The sequence below is a fragment of the Pseudophryne corroboree genome, chromosome 3 (genome assembly GCF_028390025.1).
Source record: "Pseudophryne corroboree isolate aPseCor3 chromosome 3, aPseCor3.hap2, whole genome shotgun sequence".
Lineage (NCBI taxonomy): Eukaryota > Metazoa > Chordata > Amphibia > Anura > Myobatrachidae > Pseudophryne > Pseudophryne corroboree.
The window spans coordinates 685,529,646-685,553,468 of record NC_086446.1 but is presented as its reverse complement, the minus strand read 5'-3'; the positions used below and the strand labels follow the sequence as shown (position 1 = coordinate 685,553,468).

At 46.9% G+C, this 23,823-nt stretch overlaps 1 long non-coding RNA gene across 1 annotated transcript in view; it reads right to left on the bottom strand.

The window, feature by feature from the left end:
- Positions 1–2,566: 2,566 nt before the first annotated feature.
- Positions 2,567–23,823, bottom strand: part of LOC135056604 (uncharacterized) — a 99,616-nt gene continuing 78,359 nt past the window's right edge. Inside the window, exon 3 of the long non-coding RNA XR_010244024.1 lies at positions 2,567–2,798. This is a non-coding gene — a long non-coding RNA (uncharacterized LOC135056604). The remainder of the gene's footprint in view (positions 2,799–23,823) is intronic.

Sequence of the window (23,823 nt, the reverse complement as noted above, 5' to 3'; positions counted from 1 at the left end):
TGATTGACCCCACCCCTCCCCCACACTGGAGGGTCTATGTAATTATAGAATACACACCATTATTAGCAGTCTATATCTATGCGTTCGTAAGCAGTGTTTATGTAAATAATTACCCACTCTATATATTAAACTGAACTTGCAGGGAGAATAAGCTGTCCTTGTAAAGATCTTGTCAATGAAGTGGCAGTACTGCCTTTTATGACACTGCGCATGTGGGACACTGTTGTTTTCAGAGGAGGATGGAAACCTCAGTAGAGACTCAAGATCCCTATCCTGCGGGGAACTCCTCCATAGGCACAAAGTAGTTAATGTCATCTGTAGATAATCTACACTTTTTGGAGCTGACGTACCTCTGCATAAGTACTAGACTGCAGTCCCCATTGAGAATAATGGGGACTGCGATCTGCAGCACTAATTCGTTTTTTTGCAGGAGATATATTTGATCTCCCCAGCATTAGTAGAGTACCACCTTATTATTTTCATACACCCGGGAACGGTCGTGGGCAGGAAAGGTGGCCAATACAGCATCAGGCTTACAATCACACTATTTTTTGGAGTCCCCTCATACACCTTATATGCCATCAGCCCCTCCTCCCCGTGCACCTTTTATGCCATAAGGTCCGCACATGCACCTTATACATTATCAGCCCCTCCCATACCTGTTTGTATGCCATCTGCTCCCCATCATGCACCTTATATGCCATCAGGCCCCCTTTCATGCACCTTATGTGCCATCAGGCCCCCATTCATGCACCTTATGCCATCAGCCCCCCCCCCCCCCCCCCGTATACCCATTTTATGTCACCTGCTCTACATTATTGACTTTACATGCCATCAAGCCCCCAAATGCACCTTATATACCATCTGAGCCCCCTCATGCATCTTATATGCCATCTGGGCCCCATTTGTACCTTATATATGCCTCTACTGTATATTACATCAGACCCCTCCTTCACATTCCCCTTTTTATGCCATCTGCTCCACATACCCCTTTATATACCATCAGGGCTCTCTTCCGCATTCCCCTTTATATGCTACAAGCCACCAGAGAGTTCTAACATGACACTTTTGCCATCAGACCCTTAGAAACATTATACATCATGAAACATATAGATACTGCTGCTGAGTTGGATGCTGGTCAATTTGCATATCTATTGCTGGAACAAATAGCTGTTAATGATGACAGTCACCAGCACTACAATAGCTAGCTGCTTCTGATTGGATTATTGTGGATTCACCCAATAGAATATACTGTTGTGTGTGTGTGTGTTACCATACATAAAGCACTGTGTTGCCTCAATAGCTTTCTGCCCTATCCTACTGTATTCTCCAAAAGTAATATTTGCTCCAAATACTCTCTGGAAACATCCGGCACACTCCCACATTTTTATGGAGAGCTCCCGCACTCCCAGGAAAGTAGACCAGCCTTCTGGATTCAGCCATCTTCCACATAGTGACAGGTTGTACAGTGGGTTGGGGGCACAAACATGCAATTTGCCAAGCTATACCCCCTGATTTCCTACCTGTACCTCCCAACCTGCATTCTCCCAGAGGGGACCCTTATCAACTTTATAAGTACATTCATTAGTGAGAAATTCTGCTAGGTAGCAGTTGGTAATGGACATAAAGCATCATTTATGGTTCCACCTCTTACCATGCTATCCAAATGGTGGGTATGCAAATTCACAGAACCCCCAAATAGGTTACGGTGTCAGTTTAGTCATTTTAATGTTAATAGGTGCAACACCAATTTGTGTCTTTGTAATAGTGACCTTTAGTAGCCAAATTAAACCTGACCCAACATTCTCCTACTGATGTACATTTACATGTAACACTGTGTCAGCATTGATAGACATTCACAAAAGAAATGTGCAAGGAGGCTACGTGATGTGCGGTGGTTGGTGTTCTGGTATTAGTGGTATAGTAGAATGAACAGCGATGTGAAATGCAGTAAGTGTGCTTTGTACACTTGGTGACATGGCAGTAGATTAATGTGTATCCGTCTGTTTTATTGAACTGTTTCTACATTCTTTGAATCAAAGTCATCTCATGTTAGGTGTCAGTTGGACACTGTCTCTTAAAGAAAAGCTGTCATATACAATAACAGTCACTTATTAAGTCACGGGGGTCTAGTGCATGGGTCTTCAACCTGTGGCTTTCCAGCTGCTGTGGAACTACACATCCCAGCATGCCATGCTACAGTTTTGCATTTAAGGCATGCTAAAACTGAAGCAGGGCATGCTGGGATGTGTAGTTCCACAGCAGCTGGAGAGCCGCAGGTGGCAGACCCATGATCTAGTGGCACCACTGAGGCAGGAAGACTTTTTGCCTCAGGTATCCGTGTTGTCAATAGTTCTTAATTGGTAACATTTTAAGATTGTTCCAAGAACAGTTATATTACCTGCTGAGACAATACATGGAGACGTCCCATTCAATATTTCCTCAACCAACACTCAATCCCCATCATGTCAGGTGTCCTGACTGTTATTAAAACATTTTTATTTTTTAAATTTTTTTTTGCATTTTGAATAACCTTCATTAAATATTAACATATACAGCCGAGAGAAGAAGAAATACATGGCGAGAATTCTGCTTAATCTGCAAAAAAAAATTTTACACTTTGAACTGTCTATGAATATTAGGAACAGTTGTCAAGGCCAGGGGACATTAGTTCATCACTTATAGCAGATGCCATACTGTATGTAAATGACAAGCACACTTCAAGACTTACAGGGAAATTTCTCTTCTTCCTCCTCATACTTCTTATGGTTTATAACCTTCAGCCACTTGAAAGTTTTCTGTATTTGAAAAAAGTAAATGAAAGCAACGGGATGCCTGATGAAGAGCAGTATAGACAAGATCTCAGCTAGATTGTGTAGTTTTAGTTGATAATAGTGACTTATACTTGAAAGTCACAATGTACTCAATTATTCTGGGGTAATTGAATATTCTCATCAATGTATCAATACAATTTATAATCCAGGTATACGTGTGTGCTTTTATATTAATTACACTTATTTTGTACCAATGCTACTCAAATAATATAATACTAAAAATGATGACATCCAGTACTTGAGTAATTACTGGCAGATCTACACAATTGCCACTCAGAAATGAGATTCTCCTTGGATAAGAAATATATATTGTGCATAATTTCTATTGGTAACCTAGAAATGCAATATGATACAACCCTGCAATATACTGTTTGGCTAATTCAATATTTTGTGACATTACATTGATCACCTGTGTTAAAGTGCACACTTTTACCTGAGCGGGGAGTGAAGGCAGGTGAAATAAACAGCAGCATCAAGGGGCACGAGAGTACCGCCTGCTGGGAAATGCTGTCTGCCATTCCATTAGGAATGATTACAACTTGGTTATATCACACAAAAATATTATTAGTAATTCGATCCAATGGTTCCTTCACAGAGGGTTCATTCAATCAATTTTGGCCTTGATTCCAATGAAGTTTCCCATTGTATTGTTAACTTTTTAGCTCCCATTTCTGATTAGCATTCAGTAAAGTAATTAATAAGAACCAGAAGCTTTGAGGTTACTCTGAGCTTTGAGCCTTGTGACCCTCTCATCCATAAGTAACTGGGTCCCTCTTTTTAACAATTCAAATGTCATAAAACAGGCAGGTCCATATACTGGGCGGTAATCCATCTTGTGACCATCATGACCAGCGAGTCAGGGGTTAGTCCTTAGCTGGCATGGTCGAAGCTCTGCTTGCTGTAAGTCATTGAGGTTTATGTTGGAGATGCTAAACATAGTAACCAATCAGATTCTAAGTTTCATTTATCTAGTATATTCCATGAAATGATAGCTAGAATTTGGCTGGTTGCTATAGGCATCCTTCCAGTTGTCTTTTTTAGGAGGTTTGCTTCCCCCCCCCCCCCCCCCCCCCCAGGACCTTTGACAGTTAGGAGCTGATTGGTTGGTAGTTTATCTCTCTCCACTTTGATACATCTGCCCGTTGCTCTGTTATGAGCACTAATTTTAATGTTCAAAAATTCTAATAAGTACAGTGTAAGGCTTTGCTGCATCTCATATCCTACATGTTTGTTACTGATCAGTTCTGAAGTTGACTCAGGTTAGGGTTTAGCCTTGCTGTACTGTCACATCTGGATCTAGTTGTAGTCAAGCATTTCATTAATACAGAGGCAAGGAAGCATATACAGGGGTGGGGGGATCTGAATACAAATCACTGCACAATGAAATTAAGGAATGCACAACTCTTGCCAACTGCGGAGTTTATTTTTACAGGGTGATGTATTGAAGTGTACATTAAACTAATGGCACTGATTCATGGAACTGTAATTAGGAGAAGCTAAAAGAGCTGTGCTTGTTCCGGCACCGAATTCTAAATTGCTGGGGAGTTCCATCTAGGATAGGTCATGTTCCTCATTCCTGGAGGTATCAGATCTTTTTACAAGGAGGTAACATATGAAATAAACACACCAGAACTGTGTTGCTGTAAGGGACAAGTCAGTAAAATTGTGGTTGTTTTGATTTGACGATGATAGATTTGATCATGTAATGTAAATATGTCGCGATCTTGTTTTTAGCCGTGGACCAATCTGTAGTCAGTGTCCAGTGTTCAGGCGTCTCTTACCGTGTGGACTGGACATTCTCTTTCCTGTGATGTAATTAACAAGTGCAAATTATAGCCATAACCCCAGATGCTGTCCCCGTCTCCCTCTCTTTCTGTTACTGTTGGATAAATGTATATGAATGTCTTTTTCACTTTGTTCCATCTATTTATTACGATTTTGTGGATTTGTTTTAAAATGATTATTCATCGTAAGGTTTTAGATGAAAATGTGATTGTGAATAAAAATGATTTAAATAATTTTAAGTTTCCGCATCTATTTTTTGTGACTGCGCATTGCTACTGTGCTGTAATTGGATTCGATAAGTTCGGTCAACATTCTCAACATGTCGACACTGATGAAATGTTGTCATGGTGAGAATGTCAACATAGTGGTTTTAAGGTAAGTCTGTCTGTCGCTTATGCTAACCTTAACCTTTAATCCTAATGACCACAGTTTGATATGCTCCATGCAAACCAAAGGGTAGGACCTTCTACTGGAAAAGACTTATAGGTGTAGGTAAAGTTGTCTTTTCCTTGACTGCGGGCATAAGAGTAATCTGCCAGTAGGCCTTTATGAGATTAAGGGTGGTTAAATATTTGCTGCCAAACTTTCCATCTGTGTCATTGGATTGGCATCAAACTGGTTTAGCTTCCTAAAGGCATTGCAGAACCGTACACTGCTATTGGGTTTTGTAACCAGCACAATTGAGCTATACCACTCACTGGTAGACTTAATTACCCCCAATTGGACCATGCTCTCCACCTCTCTTTTAACTGCAGTTCACCTAGACTCAGGGATTCGGTAGGGCTTTTGTTTCACTACTAGCCCAGGAGTTGTTTATTTATTATTATTATTATTTATTAACAGTTTCTTATATAGCGCAGCAAATTCCGTTGCGCTTTACAATTTGAAATAACAATAACAAACTGGGTGATAACAGTCATAGAGGTAGGAAGGCCCTGCTCGCAAGCTTACAATCTATAGGGAAATAGCACCTTTCCTTGTGTACATATGCCTATCTATTGCATAGAATGAGAAGACATGTGAGGATATGTGTGGACTGTACAGAGTGGATGCAATTTGATAGGAAGGTTTATGAAAGTTATGTGGGCGGTTCTGGAATTTGATACGCTTGCCTAAAGAGGTGAGTTTTCAGGGAACGCTTGAAGGTTTGGAGACTAGAGGAGAGTCTTATTGTGCGTGGTAGGGCATTCCACAGAGTGGGTGCAGCCCGATGAAAGTCCTGCAGTCGTGAGTGGGAGCGAGTAATGAGTGTGGATGAGAGACGCAGGTCTTGCAAAGAGCGAAAAGGTCGGGTTGGGAGATATTTTGTGATAAGCGAAGTGATGTACGTTGGTGTAGTTTGGTTAATGGCCTTGTGTGTGAGTAAAAGTATTTTACATTGAATGCGGTAGAGTACAGGTAACCAATGGAGTGGATCTGCAGACGATGAACAATATCATGTTCAATCAAGGGCGTGCACCCAGGTAGGGAAGCGAACACCACCTTGTTCCATTGTACCATCTCCTCCACCTGCAGCTTTTACTCCGTGGACAAATTATTGGCTATAGTAATCAAGGACTTTTCCACTACGATACTTAACAATCCTGGCACTGAATCTTCATCATGCCATGGTTTCAATAAAGTTACATGATACAGAATATCTGCTCTTCCTTCCTCCTCCCAGCCTGCTGGACCTTATAGTTCACAGGGCCAATTGCTTCTACCACCTCAAAGGGCCCCTGCCTATGAGTGAAGCGCTTTCTCTCTTGGGTTGGCACTAGAACCAAGATCTTATCCTTAGTTCAGAAGGACCAAGTTATCGCAGTAGTATCAACATTTTTCTTGTATTGACCTTGTGCTTCTTCTATATGTTGGTGCACAAAATGGCTTATTTTCCCCAACCTCTCGTACATTTGAGAAAGCAAATTGTACTATGGGGGTAATTCAGACCTGATTGCTAGGGTGCAATTTTTCAGGTAGTCACCGCCTACAGGGGGAGGGGGAATTCACTGTGCAAGTGTGCGTTCGGATGTGTAGCAGAGCTGCACAAACTAATTTTGTGCAGTCTCTGCGCAGCCCAGGACTAACTCCTCCAGTGCGATGATCGGGGCCGGAGCTGACGTCAGAAACCCTCCCTCCAAACGCCTGGTCCCTCCTGCGTTTTTCTGGACACTCCTTGATAATGGTCAGTTGCCACCCACAAACGCCCTCTTCCTGTCAATCTCCTTGCAATCGCCAGTGCGTTCAGAACTTTCGCACCATCCCGTCGCTGCCCGACGATCCCCGTTGCTGCGGTCCGTCGCGCCTGCGTACTGCGGTGCATGCGCAGTGCTGACCTGAGCGCAACCTGTGAGAAAACACACAGCAACGATCAGGTCTGAATTAGCCCCTATGTTTGGCACTCTAGGCCCTGTTGTTCCCATCCCTCTTTTAGCATATCCAAAATACCTCGGTGTTTCCTTTCATACAGTAGCTCAAAAGGGTTAAACCCATTGAGACTTTGGGTACCTCTCTAAAAGCAAGCAGGTAAGGAAGAAGGGTGTCCCAATCCTTCTTTAACTGTGCCACTGCCTTCCTGATGATATGCCTCAGGGTCCAATCAAACCTTTCCACTAGTCCATCCATTTGTGGATGGTAAACAGAATTATGAGGTGTTTAAGCCATAGCTGTTGACACGTAACCCTTATTAGCCTGAACATGAATGGCATACCCTGATCGGTAAGACTTTCCTTATGGATTCCCAATCAGGCACACAAGTGAACCATCTCTCTTGCTGTCATGCTAGACTTTATATTTCGTAAGGATTTGGCCTCCGGATAGCGTGTTGCATAGTCTAGCATCAGCAATACATACTGGTGGCCTCAAGCCAACTTCTCTAGGGGCCCAACCACATAATGGGACAAGAGGGGCCTGGAATAAGGGTTTAGACCTGGTTTTCTAGGAAGCAGGGCAAGCCTGGCAATACTATTTCAAAGAAATTTGTACCTCTGGCCAATAAAACCTAAACATAACTCTCTCCTGGGTTTTGTCGTCACTTAGGTGCCCCCCCCCCCAAACATGGGGTTTCTCACTGTTGGGCCTTGGCGGTTCCCGAATAACCCCGGTTTTTGTTTCTGCATAGGTTTTGCCACAAAGCCAAGAGGCTTGGCCATTTGCTGCAATGCACCAAATCTCTCCACCAGCATGTCAAGTTATTTGGGGGTTCGTCTGCATCACTCACTTTTGCAAATCCCCGGTCCAAAATCCGGACACAGTGGGCAATTGCTAGCAGCTTCACCATCCGATGGGGCGAGTTTTCCTCTGGCTTCAATCACTTCCTCATTATTTTGGTCAAATCAGCCAACTGAGTCCTGACCGGAGTTTTTTTGGAGAAAGAGTGCTCATCCTGTTTTGTATCCGACCCATACTGTAACCTGAACTGTATCCAAACCAAACTGTATCTGACCTACACTGTAATCCGCACTATATCTGCCCTGCACTGTATCCAACCTGCATTGTAACTTGCACTGTAACCGACCTGCATTTTACCTGACCTGCACTGTATCCTGCAGCTGTGGAACAATGGGCCTAATTCAGACTGGATCGCTGCAGTATCAGCGATCACAGTCTGAAGCCCTTTGAGGAGTGCACTCGCACACTGCGCGAGTGCACCCCTGGAGGCCCAGCAAAATGCTTAAAGCATCTCAGGGCTGCGATCGCCTCTACCTGATCGATAGGCAGATACAGCCGCAGGGCGTGCCATCAGCGTTAGAATGCCATAGGTGGGGGCGTGGTCCGGACAATGCAGGTGTGTCCGGACCTATGCGGGGGCGGGCCACAGCAGCAGCGTGACGTCATATGCAGCCACTGCGACCCGGGACGTGGCCGGTAGCCGCCCTGCCAGCGCAGCTGGGCTACGCAGGCAAGGAGCTACTCGGTGGGTGCTAAAGGATCGCCGCCGTGCGATGCTTTCGCACCCATGCAGGGGGGGCAGGGCCTGACATGCGGGCGGACTAGCTCTGTGCTGGGCGTCCCTCCGCATGTCTGAGTAACTGATCGTAGATGTGCTAAATTTAGCAGAGGTACGATCAGATCTGAATCAACCCCAATGTTTTTATGGTTAGGGTAATCTTGTGAAGATGCTCAACAAAAAGGCTGATTGATCGGGACTTTACACATGCACAGAGTGCCTGCCATCAGTGGCCCGGGGCCTCCAGGAGAGAGGCACAGATTGGGCACTAAAAATAGGCATGTACTGTTGCTATTTTACACATGGTTTAGGGTTTTTGCTGTGCTGTTTGTTAATCACTACTACTTTTGAGCAATGATACCCCACACACGATTCCTAGTGAATTTCTGTGTTGGCTTGTTTTCTATTGAAAGTACAGTACTTGTGAGTTGGTTCGATTGGTTATTGCTATTACATTACTAATTTAAAAAACTTGCATACAGAAATAACTGCTGTGTGTTTGTTCCGCTGCTCTGTTGCTTAGTTTAACCAGCCAGCCTTTAGCCTATGTTGGTGAACAATGTTGTGAGATGGTCAAAACTGACTGAAAATGAATGTTATTGAGGTTATTAATACTGTAGGAACAAAAAAGGCCCAAATTATCTGATTTTAGCTGTTTGTATACATTTAAAAAAGAAATAAAAAATACAGATCCAAAACCGTGAGGTTGGTTTTGGCAAAACCAAAACACAGAGTGAATTCAAAGCCAACACACTTGGGTTGGTGCACATCTTATTTTAATCTGGGCTCTAGGTTTGGACCTTGCTGTTTGTTAATCAATGATCAGAGCTGTCTTATTATGAATATATAGGTATGCAGGTCACATGTGAGATTTAGGAGTCATTTGTTTCAATGGATTTGTTTTTATTATATAGATCTCTTTATTCGTTTCTCTACTCTAGTTTATATACCAGACAGTGGTAGCCAAAGAACACAGACCATGTAGCACTGCATTGATGCAATTATGCTTCTTACATTTGCCATGATTAATTATAGCACTACGGTAAATATTTCTCATTAAGGTTAAGGTGAAAAGTCCCTTATGGGTCTATAAAAACAGTTTTTGGGTATGAATAATTACATTTATATCTACAAATTGTAAACCGATGTTATGATTAGTTCTTAAGTCAACTATTCATCATTATTGGAAATTGCCATGTTTCGTGATATGACCGCCTTCATAAATTATTATACTATTTATTTATTTTTAATTTACTTTAATTAAGGATGGAGTTCCATATTTCTGTGAATCACACCAGCTAAAGAACTTATCTTAATCAAAGGGGTTATGGTACATAAAACTTTATAGTCAGGCTTTTTGATCACCTCTGCAATGTACAAGATGCCCTTTGGTTGTGATTGAGGCTGTCTCCTCCATGTGCAGTTTTGCCCAGCCAGAGTTTAATGTTACAGTGCGTTATCATCATTAGGGATTTTGGACAACCACTAAGTCAGTAAAATTGGCTGGCCACTACATTGTACCTAGCGGATAATTAATATCTAGTAAGGATCCTTTCCATGCAAGCTCCTGTACAATAAACCCTTCCCTGGTGTACATCTGTTTGTTCAAATGTGCAAGGACTGAGACGCCAACTTTCAGTGTCTACAGACATCACCGCCTCACTGACAGCAGCACATCACCGCCTTGCTAACAGCAACATATCACCGCCTCACTGACAGCAACATATCACCGCCTCACTGACAGCAGCACCTCACCAATTCACTGACAGCAACACATTGTCACCTCACTGATAGTGCGCAACACTGCCACACTGACAGCAGCGAATCCCTGCCTCACTGACAGCCAGGGCCGGAGCAAGGTTTCTCGGCATCCTAGGCAAAATTTCAGCCTACTGCCCCCAAACCACACACCGAGTCTTAATACATACAGGAAATGTGGTAAAACCCAGGAAACAGGTTTTATCGCATGTTACTGTTAAGACATCCCATCCAGCTGACTCTAAAGGTCCATATACACTTAACGATAAAATGAGCGACGTCGCTCATTTTCCCCCTCCCCTGAGCGACGTCGCTCATTTTATCGAGTGGGAACTTCAGGACAGATTGCTGCTGTAATGCTACAGGCAATCTACCCAGGGTGCGCAAGAACTGCTAGACCAGGGCTGGATTAAGTCTTCAGGAGGCCCAGGGCACCTTAGACAGGGGCTATATATATATATATATATATATATACATACACACACACACACATACATACAGTGGTCGAAGTGGAAATTTTGAAGTGGGTGTATGGAAAGGTAAAGGTTGCAATTATGCGCATGCCTAAGGTGTGTGCGCTCCAGGAAAAGGGGGAGTTGCCACTCAAAGGGGGGGGGGGTGTCCTTCAGTGTAGTAGGACCCCTTATACTATCTAGTACTGCTGCCCCTTTCACTTTATACCACACAGTATGAGCCAAAATTCACATTACAGCACCCAGTATGAGCTGAAATTCACATTATAGCACACGGTATGAGCCGAAATTCACATTATAGCACACAGAATGATCCGAAATTCACATTATAGCACACGGATGAGCCGAAATTCACATTATAGCACACAGAATGAGCCGAAATTCACATTATAGCACACGGATGAGCCGAAATTCACATTATAGCACACAGAATGAGCCGAAATTCACATTATAGCACACAGAATGAGCCAAAATTCACATTATAGCACATGGTATGAGCCGAAATTCACATTGTAGCACGCAGAATAGGCCGAAATTCACATTATAGCACACTGAATGAGCCAAAATTCACATTATAGCACACAGTACGAGCTGAAATTCACATTGTAGCACACGGAATGAGCCGAAATTCACATTATAGCACACTGAATGAGCCGAAATTCACATTGTAGCACACTGAATGAGCCAAAATTCACATTATAGCACACAGAATGAGCTGAAATTCACATTATAGCACACTGAATGAGCCAACATTCACATTATAGTACGTGGTATGAACCAAAACATGGGGGACAGGGTGTCACACATGCAGCGGGTGTACAGAGCACCATAAGGGCACAGGGTGTCATCACACAGGGCAACAGGGGTAGGGGAGCACTGGGTGACACACACACAAAGGCAGCGGGGGGGGGGGGGGGCAGGGGGGCACGAAGTGTCAAACACACAGAGGCAGGGTTCGCACACATGGGGAATGGGGGGGTTCAGGAGGGCACAGGGCTCTCCAGCAGTCACTCACCGCCGCCATGTCCAGTCAACCTTAGCTTGAGCTGCAGGGTGTCACTGTCAACAAGAGAGTCACGTGGCGTGGACCCAGGCACAGCCCGAAGAGGAGGCCGGCAGCAGTAGGATCCGAGCGCCAGCGTCTATGCAGCCCCATGGTGACGCGGCCGCCCGGTTGAGTGATTGGAGAAATCGAGGCACTCTGTACGAGCGGCTGCTGGAGGAGGGAGGGGGATTGCGTGTCCGCCGTAACTGCTGGGGAGTAGAGTGGCTCACAGCTCCGGCACCAACCGCCGTGACTGGGAGCAGCGGTGGGGGGAACATGAGCACACTCGGCAATAGCAGGAGTGTGATAAAAAAACAACAACTTCCCTGTCTGCGGAGAAGTGCCGGTATGCCATACCGCCGCATACCGGCCCACTTCGACCACTATATGTATGTATATATATATATATATATATATATATACACACAATATATACACACACACACACACACATCCACTATGTAATAAAATACTAATGCTGCTCCTCACCTGTAGGGGGGAATTAAAGTGTTTTGCGTATCATCCCTTTCCCTCTTCCAGCAACCCATCACCTCTACCACTTATTTATTTAAATCTCAACCCTCACCCTCCCACTTTACTGTATAGATTTAATGCTCCCCCACCCTGACCCTTTATACATTAAGTGAAGTTCTTACAATTGCCACGAATTCCCCATGCAGTCTGCTCTTGTGGTGCAGGGCTGGAGTATGACGGGCGTTACTGCGGAGAGGAGCGGAAGACAGTTGCTATAGCAACTGTAACAATATCCGGCAGCGCTGCTTAGTTTAGGTGCATAGAGCTGCTGCCGGCGGGTTACACTGTCCGTGCTAAAGGGATGCTGCGGCGCGCGGCCGCCCAACTGTTATCAGCCAGCAGCACGGACAGTGTGAGTGTACTCTATCGGCAGCGGCTCAATGCATATAGAGTAAGCAGTGCTGACGGATATTGTTACAGTTGCTATAGCAACTGTCTTCCGCTCCTTTCCTCAGTAAGGCCCATGATATTCCTCTTAAGGAAGAGGAGAAGTGTTCATCGGCAGCGTGAGCTGCCGCCCGCAAGTGGCCGGTGCCCATAGGCAGCTGCCTAGTGGTGGCGCCGGCCCTGCTGACAGCAGCGCATCCCTACCTCACTAACAGCAGCACATCACTGCCTCACTGACAGCAGCACCTCTCCACCTCACTGACAGCAGCACATCCCTGCCTCACTGACAGCAGCACATCCCGGCCTCACTGACAGCAGCACATCCATGCCTCACTGAGAGCAACACATCCCTGTCTCACCCGACAGCAGTCCATCTCTGACTCACTGACAGCAGCACATCACTGCATCACTGACAGTAGCACCTCGGCACCTAACTGACTGCAGCACATCCCAGCCTCACTGACAACAGCACATCCCCGCCTCACTGACAACAACACATCACTGCAGGCTGCACGTCGACACCTCACTGACAGCAGAACATCCCGGCCTCACTGATAGCAACAAAACCATGCCTCACTGACAGCAGCACATCCCTGCCTCACTGACAGCAGCACATCCCTGCCTCACTGACATCAGCACATCCCTGCCTCACTGACAGCAGCACATTCCTGCCTTACTGACAGCAGCGCACCCCTGCCTCATTGATAGCAGCGCACCCCTGCCTCACTGACAGCAGCACATTCCTGCCTCACTGACAGCAGCGCACCCCTGCCTCACTGACAGCAGCGCACCCCTGCCTCACTGGCAGCAGCACATTCCTGCCTCACAGACAGCAGCGCATCCGGGTTACGGTCGTTAGGTCGACACATCTTAGGTCGGCCACTGAAGGTCGACAATGCCATTAGGTCGACATGGCCATTAGGTTGACATGTACTAGGTCGACAGGTTAAAGGGTCGACGTGAGTTTTTCACTTTTTTCCCTTAATTTTTTGGATTTTTTCATACTTAACGATCCACGTGAACTACGATTGGAATGGTGATCTGTGCTGAGCGAAGCGGCCATGCGAGGGGATACGGTGCAGTAATTTGGGTTCCCCGTCACTTTACGGAGAAAATGACACCAAAAACAGTCAAAAACCTCATGTCAACCGTGTCGACCTAATGCCCATGTCGACCTAATGCATGTCGACCTAATGGCAATGTCAACCGTCACCCTTCAGTGGTCGACCTAATGAGTGTCGACCTAAGTTGGGTCGACCCAACGACCCATACCCGCGCATCCCTGCCTCACTAACAGCAGCGCATCACTGCCTCGCTGACAGCAGCACCTCTCCAACTCACTGACAGCAGCACCTCTCCACCTCACTGACAGCAGCACATCCATGCCTCACTGACAGCAGAACATCCATGCCTCAGTGACAGCAGTGCATCCCTGCCTCACTGACAGCCATCCATCCCTGACTCACTGATAGCAGCACATCACTGCATCACTGACAGTAGCACCTCTCCACCTCACTGACTGCAGCACATCCCGGCCGCACTGATAGCAGCACATCCCCGCCTCACTGACAACAGCACATCCATGCCTCACTGAAAGCAGCACATTCTTGCCTCACTGACAGCAGAACATCACTGCCTCACTGACAGCAGCACCTCAGCACCTCACTGACTGCAGCACATCCTGGCCTCATTGACAGCAGCACATCCCTCTATTTTTGATCTTCATGGATTCGGTTAAATCGGGTATGGTTCCAAAGACTGGCGTATAGCGAAGGTAGTGCCGATATTTAAAAAGGGGAGCAAAGCTGAACCAGGTAATTATAGACCACTATACATCTATAGTGAGGAAAGTATTGGAAGGTATTCTAAGGGACAGTATTCAAAAGTTCCTTGAAGCAAATAAGGTACGGTAATTAAAAGGAACCAACATGGATTTGTGAAGGACAGATTATGTCAGACCAACTTACTTGGCTTTTATGAAACAGTAAGTGCGAACCTGGATCAGGGTAAGGAGGTGGACATTGGCCCTCATTCCGAGTTGTTCGCTCGGTATTTTTCATCGCATCGCAGTGAAAATCCGCTTAGTACGCATGCGCAATGTTCGCACTGCGACTGCGCCAAGTAACTTTACTATGAAGAAAGTATTTTTACTCACGGCTTTTTCTTCGCTCCGGCGATCGTAATGTGATTGACAGGAAATGGGTGTTACTGGGCGGAAACACGGCGTTTCAGGGGCGTGTGGCTGAAAACGCTACCGTTTCCGGAAAAAACGCAGGAGTGGCCGGGGAAACGGTGGGAGTGCCTGGGCGAACGCTGGGTGTGTTTGTGACGTCAACCAGGAACGACAAGCACTGAACTGATCGCACAGGCAGAGTAAGTCTGGAGCTACTCAGAAACTGCTAAGTAGTTAGTAATCGCAATATTGCGAATACATCGGTCGCAATTTTAAGAAGCTAAGATTCACTCCCAGTAGGCGGCGGCTTAGCGTGTGTAACTCTGCTAAATTCGCCTTGCGACCGATCAACTCGGAATGAGGGCCATAATCTTTTTAGACTTTGCCAAAGCTTTCGACACTGTACCACAAATGCGTCTTATCTACAAGCTACAAGAAATAGGGCTAGGGAGCACAATATGCACTTGGTCAGTAATTGGTTAGATAATAGGGAGCAGCGCGTTGTGGTCAATGGATCATTTTCAAAGTAGACTAAAGTACTAAGTGGTGTGCCACAAGGGTCTGTACTTGGACCACTTTTGTTCAACATTTTCATCAACGACCTAACAGTAAGTCTAGAGAGCATGGTATCAATTTTCGCAGACGATACCAAATTGTAAGGTTATAAATACGGAGGGGGATGCTGAGTCTCTTCAGAATGATTTAACTAAACTGGAAGCATGGGCAGCAAAATGGAGAATGAGATTCAACATAGACAAGTGTAAGGTAATGCACTGTGGGGGCAAGACCAAAAATAACACCTACATACTAAATGAGGTAATATTAGGGGATTCTGTACTGGAAAAAGACTTAGGGGTTCACATAGATAACAAATTAAGCAGCAGTACCCAAAGTAGGAGTGCAGCAAAGAAGGCTAATAAGATATTAGCATGCATAAAACGGGGAATTGATGCAAGGGACGAGAGTATTATACTCCCATTATATAAATCACTAGTGAAGCCTCATCTTGAACCCTGTGTGCAATTTTGGGCACCATATTACAAAAAGGATATCCTGGAGCTAGAAAAGGTTCAGAGGCGGGCGACCAAACTAATCAAGGGCATGGAGACGCTGGAATACGAGGAAAGGCTTGCAAGGCTAGGCATGTTTACATTGGAAAAGAGGAGACTAAGAGGGGACATGATCAACATCTACAAATATATAAGGGGTCAATACACAGAGCTTGGGAGGGAACTGTTTTCTATAAGATCAGCACAGAGGACACATCACTCGCTTAGGTTAGAGGAGAGGAGTTTCCGCACATTGAGGCGAAAAGGTTTTTTTCACAGTAAGGACAATACCTGTTTGGAATTCCCTGCCTGAGAGAGTAGTAACTGCGGACTCAGTCAACACCTTTAAGAATGGGTTAGATAAATTCCTATTGGATAAAGATATTCAGGGTTATGGTGCGTAGGCACGCATTACAGTTAATATAACTAGTCCTAACATAAATAACTAGTCCTATAATAAGACTGCATAGGAGACCACAAATAGGTTGAACTCGATGGACAATTGTCTTTTTTCAACCTTTAGTTACTATGTTACTATGTCTCACTGACAGCAGCACATCCCTGCCTCACTGACAGCAGCACATCCCTGCCTCATTGAAAGCAGCACATCCCCGCATCACTGACAGCACCTCATTCCTGCCTCACTGACAGCAGCACATCCCTGCCTCACTGACAGCAGCACATCACTGCCTCCTTGACAGCAGCACATCCTGGCCTCAATAACAGCACCTAATTCCTGCCTCACTGACAGCAGCACATCCCTGCCTCACTGACAGCAGCACATCCCTGCCTCACTGACAGCAGCACATCCCTGCCTCACTGACAGCAGCCCATCACTGCTTCACTAACAGCAGCACCTCGGCGCCTCACTGACAGCAGCACGTCCCTGCCTCACTGACAGCAATCCATCCCTGCCTCACTGACAGCAATCCATCCCTGCCTCACTGACAGCAGCACATCCCTGCCTCACTACAGCAGCACATCCATGCCTTACTGATAGCGGCACATCCCTGCCTCACTGACAGCAGCCCCTTCCTGCCTCACTGACAGCAGTCCGTTCCTGTCTCACTGACAGCAGTCATTTCCTGCCTAACTGACAGCAGTCCATTCCACCTCATTGACAGCAGCACCTTGCCACCTCACTGACAGCAGCACATCACCGCCTCACTGACAGCAGCACATCCCCACCTCACTGACAGCAGCACATCCCCACCTCACTGACAGCAGCACATCCCCACTTCATTAACAGCCACACATCCATGCCTCAATGACAGCAGCTTATCAATGACAGCAGCACATCCCTGCCTCACTGACAGCAGCACCTCGGCGCCTTACTGACAGCAGCACATCCCTGTCTCACTGACAGCAGTCATTTCCTGCCTAACTGACAGCAGTCCATTCCACCTCATTGACAGCAACACCTTGCCACCTCACTGACAGCTGCACATCACCGCCTCACTGACAGCAGCACATCCCCACCTCACTGACAGCAGCACATCCCCACTTCATTAACAGCCACATATCCATGCCTCAATGACAGCAGCACATCAATGACAGCAGCACATAACTGCCTCACTGACAGCAGCGCCTCGCCACCTCACTGACAGCAGTACATTCATGCCTAACCGATAGCAGCACATTTCTGCCTCACTGACTGCAGCACCTTGCCACCTCACTAACAGCAGCACATCAATGCCTTACTGGCAGCAGCACATCCCTGCCTCACTGACAGCAGCACATCCTTGCCTCACTGACAGCAACCCATTCGTGCCTCACTAACAGCAGCCCATTCCTGCCTCACTGACAGCAGCGCATCCCTGCCTCACTGACAGCAGCGCATCCCTCCCTCACTGACAGCAGCACCTCGACACCTGAATGACAGCAGCCCATCCCTGCCTCACTGACAGTAGTGCATCCCTGCCACACTAACAGCAGTGCATCACTGCCTCACTGACATCAGCATCTCGCCACCTTACTGACAGCAGAACATTGCGGCCTCACCGACAGCAGCACATCCCCACCTCTCTGACAGCAGCACATCCCCACATCACTGAAAGCAGCACATCCCCTCCTCTGCCAGCAGCACATCCCCACTTCACTGACAGCAGCACATCCATGCCTCGCTGACAACAGCACATCAGCGCCTCACTGACAGCCGTCCATTCCTGCTGCACTGACAGCAGTCCATCCCTGCCTCACTGACAGCAGCACATCCCTGCCTCACTGACAAAAGCATCTCGCCACCTCACTGACAGCAGAACGTCCCCGCCTCACTGACAGCAGCCCATTTCTGCCTCACTGACAGCAGCACATCCCTGCCTCACTGACAGCAGTCCATCTCTGCCTCACTGACAGCAGCACCTTGGTACCTCTCTGACTGCAGCACATCCTGGCCTCACTGACAGCAGCACATCCCTACCTCACTGACAGCGGCACCTCACCGCCTCACTGACAGCAGCACATCCCCGTCTCACTGACAGCAGCACATTGAAATCCGCACATCCCCTCATCTGACAGCAGGTCATATCCGCTTCACTGACAGCAGTCCATTTCTGCCTCACTGACAGCAGCACCTTGCCGTCTCACTGACAGCAGTGTACCCCTGTTTCACTGACAGGATCGCATCCCTGACTCACTGACAGCAGCACATCACTACCTCACTGACAGCAGCACATCAGCGCCTCACTGACAGCAGCACATCCCTGCATCACTAACAGCAGCACATCCTTGCCTCACTGACTGCAGCACATCCCAGCCTCACTGACAGAAGCACATCCCCGCCTCACTGACAGCAGCACATCCATGCCTCAATGACAGAAGCACATCCCTGCCTCACTGACAGCATTACATCCTTGCCTCACTGACTGCAGCACATCCCCTCCTCTGACAGCAGCACATCCCTGTCTCATCGACTGCAGCACATCCCCACCGCAGTGACAGCAGAACATCCCCTCCTCTGACTGCAGCACATCCCCGCCTAATTGACAGCAGCACATCACCATCTCACTGACAGGAGCACATCCATGCCTCACTGACAATGCAGGCAAGTGGCCCCAGCTGTCAGTAGTGCATGTGGGGAGGTGGGGTGTCTGAGTACAAAGAAACCCCTGTCTTGCTGACAGCACCTCGACATCCCACTGACAGCAGCGCATCAGCGCCTTAGGACATCCCCCTGTCACTGGCAGCGACGCAATCCTGCCTCACTGACTGCAGCACATTCCTCTCTCGCTGACAGTGGCACATTCCTGCCTCACTGACAGCAGTGCATCACTGCCTCAGGACATCCCCCCCTCACTAGCAGCGACGCAATCCCACATCACTGACTGCAGCACATTCCTGTCTCACTGACTGTGGCACATCCCTGCCTCACTGACAGCAGCACATTACTGCCACACTGACAAAAGCACATCCCTGTCTCACTAACAGCAGCACATCCCCGCCTCACTGACAGCAGCACATCCCCGCCTCACTGACAGCAGCCCAACCCGGGTGGTCTTCAGTATGCCGAATGTCGGGATCCCGGCGCACATTATACCGGCGCCGGAATCCCGACACCCGGCATACCGACAGCTATTCTCCTTCATGGGGGTCCGCGACCCCCCTGGAGGGAGAATAAAAGAGTGTGGCACCGTGCCCGCAGCGTGGCGAGCGCAGTGAGCCCGCAAGGGGCTCCTTAGCGCTCGCCACGCTGTCGGTATGCCGGTGGTCGGGCTCCCGGCGCCGGTATGCTGGTCGCCGGGAGCCCGGGCGCCGGCATACCGTACTACACCCGCCCAACCCCACCTCACTGGCAGCAGCGCATTCCCGCCTCACTGGCTGCAGCGTATCCCCGCCTCACTGGCAGCTGCGCATCCCCGCCACACTGACAGCAGCGCATCACCGCCTTATGGACAGCAGCGCATCAGCACCTCACTGACAGCAGCACATCCCTGCCTCACTGACAGCAGCGCATTCCTGCTTCACTGACAGCAGCACATTTCTTCCTCACTGACAACAGCGCATCCCTGCCTCACTGACAACAGCGCATCACCACCTCACTGACAGCAGCACATCCCCGCCTCACTGACAGCAGCACATCCCTGCCTCACTGACAATGCAGGCAAGTGGCCCCAGCTGTCAGTAGTGCATGTGGGGAGGTGGGGTGTCTGAGTAGAGAGAAACCCCCCTGATCAGTGCTGTCTGGCAGACACTCTGTCTACAACTCCGAACAAAGCATGACTTTTATGAGCTGGCCAGGAGCAGTCTAGGGAGTGCAGAACCGGCTGCCAATAAAAATAAAGTGAGGCAGTGGTAGCTTCTCATTGGCTGGTGGTCCGCGAGCCATGATAGGCACACAATCGGCATCAGATTCAAAGCGCCTCATCTTCTTTTGATGCACAGCCAATCCGCAGGAATGACTGGCGGCTGCTGACAACTTCAAACTGCACTGCAGCTGGGACCCAGCCAATGCTTCCTGCTCTTCCTCTGTCCCGCTCCCACTTCCCAGAGTTTGGCACATGCGCAGTAGACTCTAGCACGGTACTAGAGCCCGCACTGTAATGGACGCATTGCCAATTGCCAGCAAGCGAGAGAGGAGTGGGTCCCGGACAGAGACTGCATACGGGCCCCTTCATCTCTTAATATGCCTATGTGTGTGTGGGGATATGACCGTTAGGTCAACACAGCTAAGGTCGACAGTCATAGGTTGAAATGGCCAATATATCGACATGGTCATTAGGTCGACATGAGTTTTTTTACATTTTTTCTTTCTTCATTTTTTTTCATTTTTCCATACTTGCTGATCCACGTGGACTACAATTGGGACAGTAACCTGCCCTCTCGCCATGCGCAGGGACACGGTGCACTAATTGGGGTTCCCCGTCATTTTAGAAGAAAACGACACAAAAAAAAGTCCAAAAACTCATGTCGACCTTTTCACCTGTTGACCTACTACATGTCGACCTATTGCCCATGTCGACCAACTGCATGTAAACCTAATGCCCATGTCGACATTCAGTGTCGACCTGATGACTGTCGCCCTAAGCTGAGTCAACCCAATGACCCGTACCCGTGTGTGTGTAATTTATATATATATATATATATATATATAGTATTTTCTATGAAATGAGGTATTGAACCTCTTAAACTGATTTAATAAACAAATAAAATGGCATCAGTCTTTTTCTCCTTCAAAATACACATAAATGTATTACAAAATTGTTACTTAAAACTTATAGCATCAAGGCAATACTAAGTACATAAAACCAATTAAATTTTTCTGTGAATATTAAGTAGATGAATTTTCCATTCTCTTTATGGATCCCAATACCATGTCATCCAACGCGTTTCATCATTTAAGACTTCATATGGGGTGTCTTTAGTATACACTTATCAAATTGATACTGAAGTGGCTGTCATTAGAGCAGTCTTCCTGACTGGTATCAGCAATTGAACAGTATCATTAGTTGGTACCTCCTATTTTGTAGTATATATCTAACCGTGAATTTTTCTTCAGAAAATGTATTTGTTTTTCTTTCTCCCAATGGTTCTAATACTCTTGTGTTAAACTTTGTATCCGCCTCAAGGGTTTTTCCTCTAAGATGTGTTCCTCTGGTTTTTCAGTAGCTATTTGCAGCCAATTATGCAGATATAAGAGGTTTAAAAATGTCCCACTGGTATCTTTAATCCTTAAGAATGGAACTCTCCCTCCTGGTCTGTCCTGCTCCCCTGTCTGTCAGATTATCTGACACAGACACACTAAGAAAGCCAGATAATAAAGGCTGTAAGCACCCCAATTAACCAATCACATAGCAGAGTAAATTAAACAACAATACAGCCCCGTGTGTATCGGGCGTGAATCAGGGAAAGGGTGATCAGTGAATTAGGAAGACCTGACAGGGACTCCCGATCATGACATGTCTGTCCCCTGCAGCACATCACAGGTATGAGGCACCATTACTAACAGCAGACACAGGGAGGTGCCATATTAACATACTGTGATACATGAAGTAAAACAATGAGACAGTACATAACAGTGGATGCCCTTGTGTCAGACGGAAGGACACCACAACCTAAGGGATTCACGAGGCATAAGTGGCAAGCCCATACACACTGAGGAGTCAAAAAACAGCAAGGCACAAAAAGACCATAAATAAGTATACAAAGGACCATAATAGGGAAGCATATAATTAAGCCACATACATCAAGGAAAGCATTACTGTGAAGTAAACCATACAGGGTTATACATAAACAGCAATGACGAGAGTAACTCCGTTGTAGTGCATGGGTGTGCTCCCCAAGGTAATGTGAGGCACGAGGCACAGCTGGCTAGAGCATACGCACAGATGTGTCATGAAAGGATACACATGAATGATCCAGAGAAAGATAAGCCAGGGGAGCCCACACCAGTGCTGCAGACACCAAAAGGGGTATCAAAAAAAATCAAACACACAGGGGTGTGAATACATGGTGGAAGACAATATAGAAGAATGCCAATATGAATTACACAGTGGTACTCCCAAAGCATAAACCTAGCTGCAAACCAATATCAAGGGCACAAGGTGGTGCTCTACAAGCCGTGATGTCATTCCAAGGTGCAAGCGCCCCTCCAAGAGTCTCGAGATCTCAAATCTGCAAAAAAGAAAGATTAGAAATTGGTATACAGAAAACATCCCATCTTGAAGTATTCATTAAGACCATGTGGGGATGGGCAGTTCAATTTATAAATCCACTGTAATTCCTATCGTAGTAAAATCTTTTCCCTATCACCTCCTCTCCTGAAGGGTGGGATGTGGTCAATGATGTAATACTTAAGTTGGCCAACAGTATGCTTCTTTCCATAAAGTGTCTCGCTACCAGTAAATTCTTCAGATTCTCTTTAACCCCCAGTGGGCATTGGCGTATCTATAATGGGTGCAGTGTGTGCAAGGCACACAGGCCTCCAGGGTCCAGGGGGGCCCACCCTGCACACACTGCACCCATTTGTTTAATACTTACCTCTCTGGAGTCCCCCGTTGGAGCCATCCCTTCTCGGCAGCGCAATAGAGTTTGAACACTAGGGAGAACAAACTCTATTGCACCTGCTGAAAACACCAGAAAAATGGTACGGTGGCCATTTTTCCTGAGTTTTGCGCATGCGCATTAGCAAAATCTTTTATCAGACTCTATTGCCGCTGCGGAGAAGGATGGCACCACCAGGGGACTCCGGAGAGGTAAGGATTAAATCCTTTGCATCAGTCAGAGAGGAGGGGACCCCTGAAGCAGAAGGCTGTACACGGGCCTCCTCTTCTCTTGAAACGCCCCTGCCACTGGGGTGTAGGCATTTCTTGATTGAAGACCAATGCTGCCCAACACTTAACACTCTGGTAGTTTTCTCCACATAGAGTAAGTTGCAGGGACATAAATAAAAAAATTGCTGTTGCAGTCCAGACAAAATTTGACAGAATATTTCTTGTTATCCTGAGGGTTGATGAAAGAGTTCCCTGTAAGTAATAATTGGCAGTTGGTACATCCAGTGCACCTAAAACACCACGTTTGAGGCTTAACCAGTTCATAGTGCCACTCGCACAGTTTGATAAATTAGTGACCACCAGCATATCTTTGAAGTTAGGACCTCTGTGATGAACATTTTGGCAGTTTCAAGGTGCTGGCAAGAACCGGATTGCTGAAGATCAAGTGCCAGTGTTCAAGTACCTTGTCGCTAATGAATTTAGAAGAAATGGTGTATGTACTGCTAAAGTGCAGTTTCTCTGAAGAAGAAGAGGCTTGTTTCACTCTCATAAGTAGAAGGTGTTAAAGTCGAAAAATATTGTAATGCATATGCCTTGTACTAACCCCATGCACATGCCCGCTGCTCGTGCACTCAGTCCTCCGTGCGTG